This window comes from Electrophorus electricus, chromosome 12 (genome assembly GCF_013358815.1).
Source record: "Electrophorus electricus isolate fEleEle1 chromosome 12, fEleEle1.pri, whole genome shotgun sequence".
Taxonomy (NCBI): domain Eukaryota; kingdom Metazoa; phylum Chordata; class Actinopteri; order Gymnotiformes; family Gymnotidae; genus Electrophorus; species Electrophorus electricus.
In genome coordinates, this window is record NC_049546.1 from 20,386,204 (window position 1) to 20,402,395 (window position 16,192).

The following is a 16,192-nucleotide window of genomic DNA, read 5'->3' on the forward strand; positions in this document are numbered from 1 at the left end:
TTTTGTCTATTACTTTAAAATCAAATATGAGACAACATACACAATAAAACCTTTTTAAGATACTTTGGCTGTTGTCATATTTTCAGCAGCGTTCCATAAAATAGTGAACCCCACTGTGTTACAGAATTAGCCAATCACGTTCCATCTCACATGCTTTTGTTTTTGAGTGACTCTGCTACTGGCTATAACAAGGTCCACTTTAAAACTACCATTATCAATCTAAGATGTAGAAAGAAAGAAAACTGAATAATAAAAAAAATAAAATAAATAATAATAATAATAATAATAATAATAATAATAATAATAATAATAATAATAATAATAATAATAATAATAATAATAAACCTTCTGAGCAATTTTGCAAACAAGACTGAAAGCAAGATTTTCATGTCCTTTTTTACTCTGCCTTTTGTGGTATAGTGTAGTAGGTAACAACAATGACTTTCTTGTTGGCTAACTGGGGTTCAAACCTCACTGGGTCAAGTGCTCTATGCTGTATCAATAAGAGTCACTGGGCAAGACTCCTAACATTACAGATGCCTGACTATAACATGTTTGAAATTGAAAGTCACATAAGTACATAAAATAATATAAATGGATGTTTGGTGTAAACATTTTTTACAAGAAATCAGGTGCTGATAGTGGCCAAACAAGGCTGTGAGACAACAGGACCATGTGACTTTTGCCAGCCAATGAGATTTTCAGTCATGAGACCTGAAAGTTCATGAAGTTTAGTTAGTTTGTCAGTTGCTTCTTTTCAAAGCGTCTCCTCTGATGTCTGAGCGTTATGGTGCAATGATGTTACCAGTCTGGATACTTATATTTTTGAGCTACAATACATGTACAGTTCCAAATTCTTACTAGTGTTCATAATTACATGTGTTACTGTACTTTGTTTTTGGATTAATATTCAATATTTATTGGATTACAAATTTTTCCTTATTGGTCTGACTCTGTTTCATTTTTAGGTCCTGTTCACACTACAAACCTTGCTTAATGAGAAGTCCTGACACATCCTGGAGAAAATATCACTCTTAACTGCACATTAACAGCAAAACTTGATAACACACCTTGCATGTGGTACAAGCAAAGACTGAACCAGGAGCCTCAGCAAGTAGGAGAAGTGCTAAAAAATAAACTGGCCATACTTTCATATCCATTCAGCAAACCCAGATTCAAATTTTTTTGGAATGTTAACACAAGCACTCTGACTATTCTAAATCTTACTGAAGATTATAAGGGAACATACTTCTGTGGAGGGACAAATGATTTACTTTTCCTCTGCTACATTCGTAAAAGTGACAGGTAAATAAATGACTTCTTTTTTAACATCTTAACATTTAAAACTATACTATAACCAAAACACAGAGCTACTGTTATTTTATGAAGTAGAGAATTAAATGTCTTTGTTCTGTATAAATGCAATGATTTTTACAGTCTGTGGATTGCAAAGTGCAATAAGATACCCATGTTTTTAATAGAACCTACTAATTCTTTAGTAGTACATTTCTTTAAACATGTGAGGGAACTAAGAACGGACACTGTGTGTATTTTATTGACCAGTGCATGGAGAGTTAAACCCAATAGAGTCTACCAGTTGTGGAAATGTGTCAAAACCCCCAAAAACAGCTCAGTCAAGCAAGTATCTTTGTGCCTCTTTCCTTTAATTAAAGTGATCATCATAGAAGTTGGCTCTTCAAGGTTCTATTTGGCAGCCACAAGAGATTTATAGAGGAACTGCCTTTCTCATAAAAATCTAGCTTGACCATTTGAAAGACACTAAGATAAACTAATATATTAGTTATAATATAATATTTTTATTTAGTTGTTCATTAACTAAGCAATAACTGACTTGAGCCTTATTGTTCTTAGAACAGAAGAATGCTCAATCTCTCTTACATACAACCACACACACACACATACACACACACACACACACATACACACACACACACACACACACACACACACACACACACACACACACACACACACACACACACACAACAAACAAACAAACATTTGTGCATGCAGGGCAACAGAATGAGCTTTTTTGATGCACATAATGTTATTTGTGTGGGCAGACTAAACTTTGTTCATTTATACTTTTCCGTCTTTATTTTAGTTGATGGTAGAGCTGTGTATTTAATGTCTGATATAATGGTGGCATTACAGGGTGCTTAGGCTGACACATTTTCACTTTAATGTTTGGATTAATATTCTTAAATTATGTAGTGATCTTCCTTGGACCAGTGCTGGTTATAGCTGTGTGGTTAACGTCTGATATTATGGTCGCATACCACACACTTTTCACTTTAATTTGAATATTAAATTATTTTATAAAGATTGTTCTACAGAAAGGTCCATGGGTCCTGTAGAGATCTATCTTGGAGCAGTGCTGGGAGTGTGTGTGGCTGGTATCATTGCTCAAGCCATAATCATTCGTAAGAAGAAAAACTCTGAGTATGTAAGATGTGGTGGTGAGAAGTTACAGAAAGGACCAACAAAATTGACATTCCATAGACTTTGGCACTTCATAATCCAAGAATATAACTCTTGCTATTTTGTATTTTTAGCAATATAAACAAGATTGTCATATCACCCCTTTCTTCAAGTGGTGCTCTGTTACTTTAACTTACATGGACATTGGGCTGAACATGTTTTGAAGAGATCAGACACTACAGGTGGCCAAACAAGGTTGTAAGACAACAGGACAGAACAGGACCATGTGACTTTTGCCAGCCAATGAAATTTTGAGTGATGAGACCTGAAAGTTTATTTAGTTTGTCAGTTGTTTCTTTTCAAAGTGTCTCCTCTGAGGTCTGAGCGTTACTCTGCAATGATGATACCAGTCTTGGATACTTATATTTTTGAGCTACAAGACCTATACGGTTCCAAATCTTTATCACGGTTTATAAATGCATCTGTTACTGTACTTTATGATATTGGATTAATAATCAATATACATTATTTGCTTTGGATAAAAGTTTGTCCACATTTTTTTCATTATTGATCTGACTTGTTTTAAATTTATAGGTCCTATTCAAGTACAAACACTGCTAAACAAGCAGTCATAAATGTACCTGGGAAAAAATATCACTCTTAACTGCATATTGAAAGCGACATCCAGTGATGCTGTGTACATTTGGTACAAGCAAAGACTGAACCAGGAGCCTCAGCAAGAAGGAATAATGAAAACCAATAAACAGGCCATACTTTTTTCTTCATTGAACAACTCCAGAATTACAATGACATGGCTTAATAGCACAAAAGTTTTGACTATTCAAAATGCTACAAGACATGATGAAGGAACTTATTTCTGTGTTATACCAAATGCAACAATGGCTCATTTTTCCTCTGCTACCTCTGGCAGTGTAACAGGTAATTAAATTTATTATTTTAAACTTCTTTACACTGGATTATAACTAAAGCACCAAACACTTATTGTATTATTAATGTCAAAGCCATAGATGATTTATGAAGACGTGAATTAAAATCCTGTATAAATACAAAGAAATTTAATTCTATAAACTGCAAAGTGATATAGATAAACATACATTTTCTAAAAGTTCCTGCTACTTCTTCAGTAGTGAAGTTGTTCAAGCATGTGAGGGAACCCAATATGAACTAAGAGCTGACATTGTTTATGTTTTATTGATCAGGGCAACAACCCAAGCAAACAGACCCTAACAATACAGGACAATGCAGGTTGGAGACCTCAGAAACAGACCAGTCAAGCAAGTATATTTGTGTATTTTTTCTTTAAATAAAATGATTAACAATGATTTTTTTTATATCATTCAATGTTCAGTATGATAGTCACAAGACACAAAAATCTAGTAGAATAATCTAAATATCACGAAGAAAAACTAAAATTTAGAGTATTTGTGTTATATTCATCAACAAAGCAAGAGTAATCCAGATCAGTGTATCAGATTTCAGCATTAGAGTCAGTTCCCCAAGGAATTGTCAACTCAAGCCTTACATTCTAGAAGAATATATATATATATATATATATATATATATATATATATATATATATATACACACACAATTTAATTTCACTTTAATTTTATCTTCAAATTAATATTTATAAAAATTGTTTTAAAGTAAATCTTGTAAAGATCTGTCTGAAACGTCTGAAATCATGGTCATACCATATACTTTTCACTTTAATTTGTATATGAAATTATTTTATAAAGATTGTTCTCTAGTGAAGCCCATGGATCCTGTAGTGATCTGTCTTGGAGCAGTGCTGGGAATGTGTGTGTGGCTGTTATCATTGCTCAAGCCATCATCATTTTTAAGATAAAAAACTTTGAACATGGCAATGGTAAGTGTTCATAATGGGCAGGGGGCCCTTATTTTAATTCATTACTTCTGAGTGCAGCAAGAATTTTGTTAATTTTGAATTAGTAATATTTCATTCCTCATTCACCTTATTATCGTAGACCTGACTGAATTTTTAGATCATTTTTAGGACTTTACACGGGATCAACAAAAGTGACATAACAGACTTCTGCAGTTCATAATCCCAGAATATTATTCTTGTTGGTTTGTGTCTTACTATAAAATTAAATATGAGACAACATACAGATAAAACCTTTTTAACTACTCTAACTGTTGTCATACACTTTTCAATAGTGTTCCATAAAATAGTGAACATCACTGTGTTACAGCATTAGCCAATCACACTTCATCAGGCATGGATTGATTGGGCAGTAGCACAGGAGCAGGGGTGCATTTTTTTGAGTGACTCTACTATTGTCTATGAAAAAGCTCACACCAAAATGTCTGTAAATGACAGATAGCAAAAAATTATGCAAAAACACCAAAGACCCATAACAATAAAATATAGTAAGCCTACTTACAAGGAGATTGAAACAGAGAAACACAATGCCCCTAAATAATTGTGTCTGTGTAATATAGATATTACATTATGAGGACACTGCACATTGCCGCATTCATCAATTTGTCAGAGCTGATACTTTATTTTATTGGCCAGGACATGCAGAGTTAAACCAAACAGAGCCTCACATTGCAGAGATAGGGTTATTTTATGAGGTCATCATCACTTTGTCATGAGTACAATACCAACATCAGTTTACTTTCCTGTTTAACTGCTATTTGAGAAAGAATGGTGTGAGAACAGTTTTAGACTTTGTGGACAATATGAATATGCACATAGAAAAAAAAACCAACATAGCTTAGACTGATAGTGTCGGATAAGACACGTCCTTTATGCAAATGCAGTGTAGTGAAACTTTTTCCTCTAATATATGCTAATGCTTCTGGCAAGAAATACATAAATTGAGAACATTATCAGTTCTGCAATTATAAAATATTGCCAGTAACATGGGCATTCATGAATTAACCATGGACTGGAAGAAACCAAAATATTCTTCAAAAACACCTAAGAACCATCACAGTAAAACATAGTAAGAACATTTACAAGGGAATTGTAACATGGCACTCAGTTATATAGAATAACAAATATGTACAAAAGATGTCACTTTATAAGAAAGGACCATAATCATTTTAAAGACTATATATGTTTTAGAATATCTTATCATGACAGATAACAACAAACATCACATATAAATGCAGAAAAGATAATAAATGAAGTTTAAAGAGTATATATGTGGAGTAGGGAGAGCCAGAGCAGCGTGTGTACTCAAATATGAAATAAAACAGTGCAGTGTAACTATGTCAAGTTTCAAAGTCAATTATATTTCTATAGCACTTTTTAACAACAGCCATTGTCACAAAGATGTCAGAGTCCAAGCCCACAGTGAGTAAGCCAAACGCAACATTGACAACGAAAAACTGCTCAAGAATCCTTGAGAGGAACCAAGAATCAAAAAAGAGCCCATTGTCATCTGGTCAACATCGGACACCACAACAGCAAGAAAACAAGCAATAATGAACAAAAGCAACAGAAGTCTACTCCAGGTTTCCAGGCGACTAGTCTGGGTTCACTGAATGTAAGTTTGTTTGAAACCCATGTAGAGCAGGAAAGAACCAGGAAAAGTCGCCTAGTCAGTCTAGAGCTTCTCTTTGTTTGGGGGGAGGAGTCACAGCAGAGGAGGTGTTCAGGATGTGGGAGGAACCACAGCGACTGAGGTTATCCATCAGCAGCCCCAAGTAACTCTGATTTATACTGTAGTGCCACAGACTGAACTCATGTTTAAACCAATATGTACAAACTCTTTAATGAAAAGGTAAGGCTTCTCAAGGGTATTACGACCGCATCTAGGCTGTGAGGCCATAACAAGGAAAAGAAGTACAAATGGCTAATGTAATGGAAGTTGTGAAAAAGTGAGCAGCAACAAAACAAACAGAAGCACAAATGAAAGGTTTTTTTTCAGTGTATTTTACAGAGGTTATGATTCATAAACAAACAATCATACTGGTGCAAATATCTTCATGAGTGACACAAGCCAAAATAACAAACATAACCCACATTTAAATAAAACTACACACTAACTAATCCTAACAACACAAGAAACATACAACAAACTTTCCTAACTCCCTAATAAAAAACAGAGACAATACCCACACCCAACTATAACAGCAGTCACTCCCTACCACCAGTGTCCAACAGCAAAATACCAAAAAACAATGTTTACAAACACACACACACACATTACATATATATATATATATATATATATATATATATATATATATATATATATATATATATATATATATATATATATATATATATATATATACATACACACACAACTACCGAAGCAGTAGGGGCGAAGCCAAAAATGAAGTCCAAAAATGGGGGAAAACAAGGTCATACACAAAACATCATATAAATGTCCAATTCAGCAAAACAACTCCAAACTAATACACAGTCTCCTTTCTCTCTGTTCCTCTCTTCTGGAAGGGGCCTTTAAATAGCCGACACAGTTGGCTGGGAAGCCCGGCAAGGAACTGGGCGGAGTTTCAAGAAGGGTGGAAATCCTGGCAGTGGATCTGGAATACACACACACACACACACACACACACACACACACACACACACACACATCCATCTTTCTGTAACAAGGGTCAGAGGTTAATGGAGCCCAAATGAATACTGGCAGCCAACTATAAAGGAAAAAAAGGCAGAACAGGATCTTGTAAGTTTGATGGCCAATGAGATTTTAACTTATGAGGCATAACATAAACTGGGGCTTTTGTTAGTTATGTCCTAGCAAGTCTTCCAATTTCTAAAATATAACTTTTCATTATTCAGTGACAGCTTCATCCTGGTTCCTTAGGTTATAATTCCACAACACATGCAAGTTATTTTCTTGAGCCACACCCAGCTCCACTGACACCATAAATGTGTGATCAGTGCCACTAGTTCCATGTGAGCTTTACACTCTAAACCTCCAGCAACCACAGTGTTACTCTACATACATTTAGCTACTGTACTGCCCCCATGCAACCAATCACTTCATAAACTATAAAATTCATCAATGGTCTCCCCAGAGACTAAAGTCATACTCAGTCATACTGTGTACTCAGTGCTGACAGTTCCATATGGATGTTATGAACTACACCCCCAAGTATTCCCCAACACAGCAGTTCCATACTGGTCTGAATCTGAATCTGTTTCATTTTATAGGTCCTGTTCAAATTACAGAGATTGCTAATCAAGCAGTCCCGATGGAACCTTTTTTGAATGAATGTTTTCCATACTGGTCTCCACAAAAAAAAAAATAATAATAATTTTTTAGAGCAAATGTATATACTATAAACAAGATTGTCAAATCATCCCCTTCTTTGAGTGGTGCTCTGTTACTTTAACTTACCTGGATGTTGGGCTCAACATGATTTAAAGAGATCACACACTGCAGGTGGCCAAACATGGTTGTGATACAACAGGACAGAACAGGACCATCTGATTATTGCCAGCCAATGAGATTTTGAGTCATAAGACATGAAATTTCATGAAGTTTAGTTAGTTTGTCAGTTGCTTATTTTCAAACTGTCGCCTCTCAATTCGGTGCATTACTCTGCAATGTTGATACCAGTCTGGATACTTATATTTTTGAGCTACAAGACATGTATGGTTCCAAATCTTTACCAGTGTTTTTAATTACATCTGTTACTGTACTTTATGATGTTGGATTAATAATCAATATACATTATTTGCTTTGGATAAACTTTTGTCCACATTTTTTTTTCATTATTGATCTGACTCAGTTTCATTTTATAGGTCTTGTTCAAACTACAAATGCTGCTAAACAAGCAGTCATGAATGTACCTGGAAAAAATATCAGTCTTAACTGCACATTGAAAGCTACATCCAGTGACAACTATTGGAGCATTTAGTACAAGCAAAGACTGAACCAGGTGCCTCAGCAAGTAGGAAGAATTCAAACAAATAAACAGGCCAGGCTTTCTTCTTCATTCAACAACTCCAGATTTACAATGACGTGGATGATAAGGATCAGAATGACAGTAATGTTCACTAAACATTCATGTTCATTCCCACAGCCAGGTGAAGAGAGGACAGCCTGAAGACAGGCTGAAGTGAAACGTTCAGGTCTTACTGACTATCATCTAGATTATTAGCTCTCTTCCCTCCTATAATCCTAAATTAAGTCTGGATACATTATCTCTTTACTGGCACATTCAGTGCTGTAAAGGAGGTGCTGTGTAACTCTATAATCTCTATGTCTTTATTCTCTGTTCAGAACAGAGCCAGAAATATTCTTAGTAAAACATGTCATAGATTTAAATGTATAAAAGGCATTAAATTGCTTTTTAAGATTTACAGATCTTAATACTGTTTATGATTAGACTAATATTATAGTAGCTCATCATTCTTCTCTTTACATAACCTGCTTTGTCTGAAACAAAGTAATAAAATTTTATATATATATATATATATATATATATATATATATATATATATATATATATATATATATATATATAATGTGAGATAATGTGAGATAAAGCATATTTTTTAACTTCAAATCTGGACTTTTCTATTATGGGGGTATGTCGTATTATGCTAATTAAAACAGTAGCTAATGTAACATCTACTGTTGTCATGTCTATGAGTGGCTAGTTGCTAAGCATTATATTTACATATATAATGGAAGGAAAGCACAACTGCACAAGTTGTACCTGATTGGTAGTTTTCTCCATCACACTACCATGTGGATGTTTCACTGTAGTTAGGGAAATAATACAGAATTAAATGTAATTGGATCAGAGAAAAATACCAGTATGCCAGGTTTGTTGCAAAATTCTTATTAATAATTTCAATATTTCTTAAAGATAAAAATAGTATGAATTCATGAATTAGAATAGTTCAATCCCCCTGCCCTTTATTAACACTTACCATTGCCATGTTCAGAATTTTTCATCTTACAAACGATTATGGCTAGAGCAGTGATAACAGCCACACACACACCCAGCACTGCTCCAAGACAGAGCACTACAAGATTTACTATAAAACATTTTTTATAAATATTAAGTTGAATATGAAATTAAAGTGAAATTAAATTGTCAGCCTGAGAAGCATGGTATGCTACAATGATGTCAGATGTTAACCACAAAGCTATGCCATGAAGATATATATTTGTATGAAAAGTATAAATTAAAAATATATATATGAGTATGCAAATATATATATATATATATATATATATATATATATATATATATATATATATATATATATATATATATATATATATATTTCCTTGGGGAACTGACTCTAATGCTGAATTTTGTTACACAGATACACTGATGTGTATTACTCTTGACATGCTGATGAATATAAAACAAATCCTGTACAATCCTAGTTTTTCTGGGAGATATTCAGGTGATTGTACTAGATTTTTGTGACTTGGGACTATCACATAAAACCTTAATCCAGTGTTAAGAAGTTTAAAACATTTCATGACCTGTCACACTGACGAAGGTAGCAGAGGAAAAGTGAACTATTGTTGCTTGTACCATTCCACAGAAATAAGTTCCTTCATCATGTATCATAGCATTTTGAATAGTCAAAACATTTGTGCTATTAGTCCACGTCATTGTAAATCTGGAGCTGTTGAATGAAGAAGAAAATATGGCCCATTTATTTGTTTTTATTATTCCTACTTGCTGAGCCTCCTGATTCAATCTTTGCTTGTACCAAATGCTCAAATAGTTGTCACTGGATGTAGTTGTCAAGGTGCAGTTAAGAGTGATATTTTTTCCAGGTACATTCATGACTGCTTGGTTAGCAGCATTTGTAGTTTGAACAAGACCTATAAAATGAAAACAAGTCAGATCAATAATGAAAAAAAATGTGGACAAAAGTTTATCCAAAGCAAATAATGTATATTGATTATTGATTATCCAACATCATAAAATACAGTAACAGATGTAATTATAAACATTGGTAAATTTGGAACAGTACATGTCTTGTAGTCCAAAAATATAAATATCGAGTCTGGTATCATCATTGCAGAGTAACCCTCTGACATCAGAGGAGACGGTTTGGAAAGAAGCAAATGACAAACTAACTAAACTTCATGAGCTCTCAGGTCTCATGACTCAAAATCTCATTGGCTGGCAAAAGTCACATGGTCCTGTTCTGTCCTGTTCTGTCTTCAGGCTGTCCTCTCTTCACCTGCCCTCTTTTGGTTTTCCTCCCATTGAAATGAATGGCAGCGTAATTCAGCTCTTCAGCATCATGTCTCTGTGGGAATGAACAACATTGTTTAGTGAACATTACTGTCATTGTGATCCTTATTTAGAATATGACTACTAGTCTCAAACACAGAGACAGTGAGTTGCCTTCTCCTCCTCCTCTACAGCAGTGCAGTGTTGCCTGTCTCGTACATCTCCACCACAACAGCTTCATGCATGAATATCAATGATGTTGTAATTAGGCTACAGCTATAAGCTATATCAGCTCCACAGATATGAAACAGAGGAAGCTGAGCTGAGCAGACCCAGAAACATTCTTAGTGAAAGATATCATAGATTTAAATGGAATAAATGGCACTTAATTGCTTTTTATGACACACAAATCTCATCATTGTTTAGAATTTGACTAATATTACAACAACTTGTCTTCTGCTGTGTATATCACCTGCTATGTCTGAAACAACACAATTAAAAACATGCACAAAATGCGAGTTAAAATCTGATGTATCAGGTTAAACCCCTAACACTCACATCTACTGTTGTCATCTATGATAGGCACGTTGCTAAGCATCAAGTCAGAGTTTTTATGTCAACTGATGCATGCCACATCCAAGATGAAGAGCATAAACCTGGAGAACAAAGTGTTACTAATAAAGTCGTTTAAGCAAACTGCACAAGTTGTACCTGATTGGTGGTTTTCTCCATCACCCTTCTTTCTTGAGGTCTTGCTGTGGTTGGTGAAAATAAAGTATTAATTGTAATTGGATCAGGTAATATTACCTCCATGCCAAAATGTTTGCTTATTTTTTTAATCAATATTGTTAATATTCAAAGTCATAATGTAATGCCAGTAAAGAAATAATGTATCCAAACTTCATTTAGGATTATAGAAGGGAAGAGAGCTAATAATCTAGATGATAGTCAGTAAGACCTGAACGTTTCACTTCAGAGTACATGCTGTCTTCAGGCTGTCCTCTCTTCACCTGCCCTCTTTTGGTTTTCTTCTCATTGAAATGAATGGCAGCATAATTCAGCTCTTCAGCATCATGTGGCTGTGGGAATGAACATGAATGTTTAGTGAACATTACTGTCATTCTGATCCTTATCATCCACGTCATTGTAAATCTGGAGTTGTTGAATGAAGAAGAAAGCATGGCCTGTTAATTTGTTTGAATTCTTCCTACTTGCTGAGGCACCTGGTTCAGTCTTTGCTTGTACCAAATGTTCCAATAGTTGTCACTGGATGTAGCTTTCAATGTGCAGTTAAGACTGATATTTTTTCCAGGTACATTCATGACTGCTTGTTTAGCAGCATTTGTAGTTTGAACAAGACCTATAAAATGAAACTGAGTCAGATCAATAATGAAAAAAAAATGTGGACAAAAGTTTATCCAAAGCAAATAATGTATATTGATTATTAATCCAACATCATAAAGTACAGTAACAGATGTAATTAAAAACACTGGTAAAGATTTGGAACCATACATGTCTTGTAGCTCAAAAATATAAGTATCCAGACTGGTATCAACATTGCAGAGTAATGCACCGAATTGAGAGGCGACAGTTTGAAAATAAGCAACTGACAAACTAACTAAACTTCATGAAATTTCATGTCTTATGACTCAAAATCTCATTGGCTGGCAATAATCAGATGGTCCTGTTCTGTCCTGTTGTATCACAACCATGTTTGGCCACCTGCAGTGTGTGATCTCTTTAAATCATGTTGAGCCCAACATCCAGGTAAGTTAAAGTAACAGAGCACCACTCAAAGAAGGGGATGATTTGACAATCTTGTTTATAGTATATACATTTGCTCTAAAAAATTATTATTTTTTTTTTTTTGTGGAGACCAGTATGGAAAACATTCATTCAAAAAAGGTTCCATCAGGACTGCTTGATTAGCAATCTCTATAGTTTGAACAGGACCTATAAAATGAAACAGATTCAGATTCAGACCAGTATGGAACTGCTGTGTTGGGGAATACTTGGGGGTGTAGTTCATAACATCCATATGGAACTGTCAGCACTGAGTACACATTAACAGTGTCAGTGGGGCAGAGTATGACTTTAGTCTCTGTGGAGACCATTGATGAATTTTATAGTTTATGAAGTGATTGGTTGCATGGGGGCAGTACAGTAGCTAAATGTATGTAGAGTAACACTGTGTTTGCTGGATGTTTAGAGTGTAAAGCTCACATGGAACTGGTGGCACGGATCTCACATTTATGGTGTCAGTGGGGCTGGGTGTGGCTCAAGAAAATAACTTGCATGTGTTGTGGAATTATAACCTAAGGAACCAGGATGAAGCTGTCACTGAATAATGAAAAGTTATATTTTAGAAATTGGAAGACTTGCTAGGACATAACTAACAAAAGCCCCAGTTTATGTTATGCCTCATAAGTTAAAATATCATTGGCCATCAAACTTACAAGATCCTGTTCTGCCTTTTTTTCCTTCATAGTTGGCTGCCATTATTCATTTGGGCTCCATTAACCTCTGACCCTTGTTACAGAAAGATGGATGTGTGTGTGTGTGTGTGTGTGTGTGTGTGTGTATGTGTGTGTATTCCAGATCCACTGCCAGGATTTCCACCCTTCTTGAAACTCCGCCCAGTTCCTTGCCGGGCTTCCCAGCCAACTGTGTCGGCTATTTAAAGGCCCCTTCCAGAAGAGAGGAACAGGGAGAAAGGAGACTGTGTATTAGTTTGGAGTTGTTTTGCTGAATTGGACATTTATATGATGTTTTGTGTATGACCTTGTTTTCCCCCATTTTTGGACTTCATTTTTGGCTTCGCCCCTTCCGCTTCGGTAGTTGTGTGTGTATGTATATATATATATATATATATATATATATATATATATATATATATATATATATATATATATATATATATATATATATATATATAAATATATATATATATAATGTGTGTGTGTTTGTAAACATTGTTTTTTGGTATTTTGCTCTTGGACACTGGTGGTAGGGAGTGACTGCTGTTATAGTTGGGTGTGGGTATTGTCTCTGTTTTTTATTAGGGAGTTAGGAAAGTTTGTTGTATGTTTCTTGTGTTGTTAGGATTAGTTAGTGTGTAGTTTTATTTAAATGTGGGTTATGTTTGTTATTTTGGCTTGTGTCACTCATGAAGATATTTGCACCAGTATGATTGTTTGTTTATGAATCATAACCTTTGTAAAATACACTGAAAAAATCCCTTTCATTTGTGCTTCTGTTTGTTTTGTTGCTGCTCACTTTTTCACAACTTCCATTACATTAGCCATTTGTACTTCTTTTCCTTGTTATGGCCTCACAACCTAGATGGGGTTGTAATACCCTTGAGAAGCCTTACATTTTCATTAAAGAGTTTGTACATATTGGTTTAAACATGAGTTCAGTCTGTGGCACTACAGTATAAATCAGAGTTACTTGGGGCTGCTGATGGATAACCTCAGTCGCTGTGGTTCCTCCCACATCCTGAACACCTCCTCTGCTGTGACTCCTCCCCCCAAACAAAGAGAAGCTCTAGACTGACTAGGCGACTTTTCCTGGTTCTTTCCTGCTCTACATGGGTTTCAAACAAACTTACATTCAGTGAACCCAGACTAGTCTCCTAGAAACCTGGAGTAGACTTCTGTTGCTTTTGTTCATTATTGCTTGTTTTCATGCTGTTGTGGTGTCCAGTGTTGACCAGATGACGATGGGCTCTTTTTTGATTCTTGGTTCCTCTCAAGGATTCTTGGGCAGTTTTTCATTGTCAATGTTGCGTTTGGCTTACTCACTGTGGGCTTGGACTCTGACATCTTTGTGACAATGGCTGTTGTTAAAAAGTGCTATAGAAATATAATTGACTTTGAAACTTGACATAGTTACACTGCACTGTTTTATTTCATATTTGAGCACACACGCTGCTCTGGCTCTCCCTACTTCCACATATATACTCTTTAAACTTCATTTATTATCTTTTCTGCATTTATATGTGATGTTTGTTGTTATCTGTCATGATAAGATATTCTAAAACATATATAGTCTTTAAAATGATTATGGTCCTTTCTTATAAAGTGACATCTTTTGTACATATTTGTTATTCTATATAACTGAGTGCCATGTTACAATTCCCTTGTAAATGTTCTTACTATGTTTTACTGTGATGGTTCTTAGGTGTTTTTGAAGAATATTTTGGTTTCTTCCAGTCCATGGTTAATTCATGAATGCCCATGTTACTGATAATATTTTATAATTGCAGAACTGATAATGTTCTCAATTTATGTATTTCTTGCCAGAAGCATTAACATATATTAGAGGAAAAAGTTTCACTACACTGCATTTGCATAAAGGAAGTGTCTTATCCGACACTATCAGTCTAAGCTATGTTGTTTTCTTTTTCTATGTGCATATTCATATTGTCCACAAAGTCTAAAACTGTTCTCACACCATTCTTTCTCAAATAGCAGTTAAACAGGAAAGTAAACTGATGTTGGTATTGTACTCATGACAAAGTGATGATGACCTTTTAAAATAACCCTATCTCTGCAATGTGAGGCTCTGTTTGGTTTAACTCTGCATGTCCTGGCCAATAAAATAAAGTATTAGCTCTGACAAATTGATGAATGCGGCAATCTGCAGTGTCCTCATAATGTAATATCTATATTACACAGACACAATTATTTAGGGGTATTGTGTTTCTCTGTTTCAATCTCCTTTTAAGTATGCTTACTATATTTTATTGTTATGGGTCTTTGGTGTTTTTGCATAATTTTTTGCTATCTGTCATTTACAGTCATTTTGGTGTCTGCTAGTACAAGGTTAATATATGAGCTCCCATGTTACTGGAAATGTATTATTATTATTGAAGCACTGTTTTCTTTATGTATGTATTTCTTACCACCAATCGCTTCTCGGCCTTTTGGTTAAGATCAATTGTAGTATCTGGTCTTATCGAACGGAAACGAAATTGATCAGTCAAGAGGTGGCAGATTTTATGCGTGATTTTAATTGTGTTTTATTCTTTGTTTTTAGGCCCAGCCCACCCGGACTGCAGGAGGCGGAGTTTCCCCCGGAGCACCTCACCGATTGGAGGAACAACAACTGGAGGACCTGCGGAGGATCTCTGCTCAGGACTCGGCTGGAGGAGGGCGGCTGGCAGCTGGAGGACCTCGGGGTCCGGAGCGGGCCGATGGGGCCTCGGCGGAGGCCTCGGAGCCCTGGGGGACCGCCTCGGCGGGACCTGGTTCGGGAGCAGGAGGTGGTGGCCTGCTCGTTATGGCCAGGTTCCGCTGGATGAACATGGATGAGGAGCCCCCCTTTATGGAGCGGGTTCCTTTCATCCAGGAGGTCCTCTTTGGAGCTCTGGGGCTGATGCCGGGGGACCTCATCTGTGCCCAGCGCAATGGGCCTCTGAGGTTTTACGACGTCACGCTCTCCTCTACAGGGGTGTATCGGCGAGTCCTGAAGCAGAGGGTGGAACTACAGCACCACCCTGTGGGTCGACATTTTGTGGTTGAACCTCTGTGGGATGTTAACAGGAGAATGGTTAGCA

General features: G+C 35.7%; 1 pseudogene; it reads left to right on the top strand.

Annotated features, from left to right (window-relative positions):
- The first annotated feature begins 15,543 nt into the window (after nucleotides 1–15,543).
- Nucleotides 15,544–15,664, top strand: LOC113568950 (annotated as a pseudogene).
- Nucleotides 15,665–16,192: the final 528 nt, after the last annotated feature.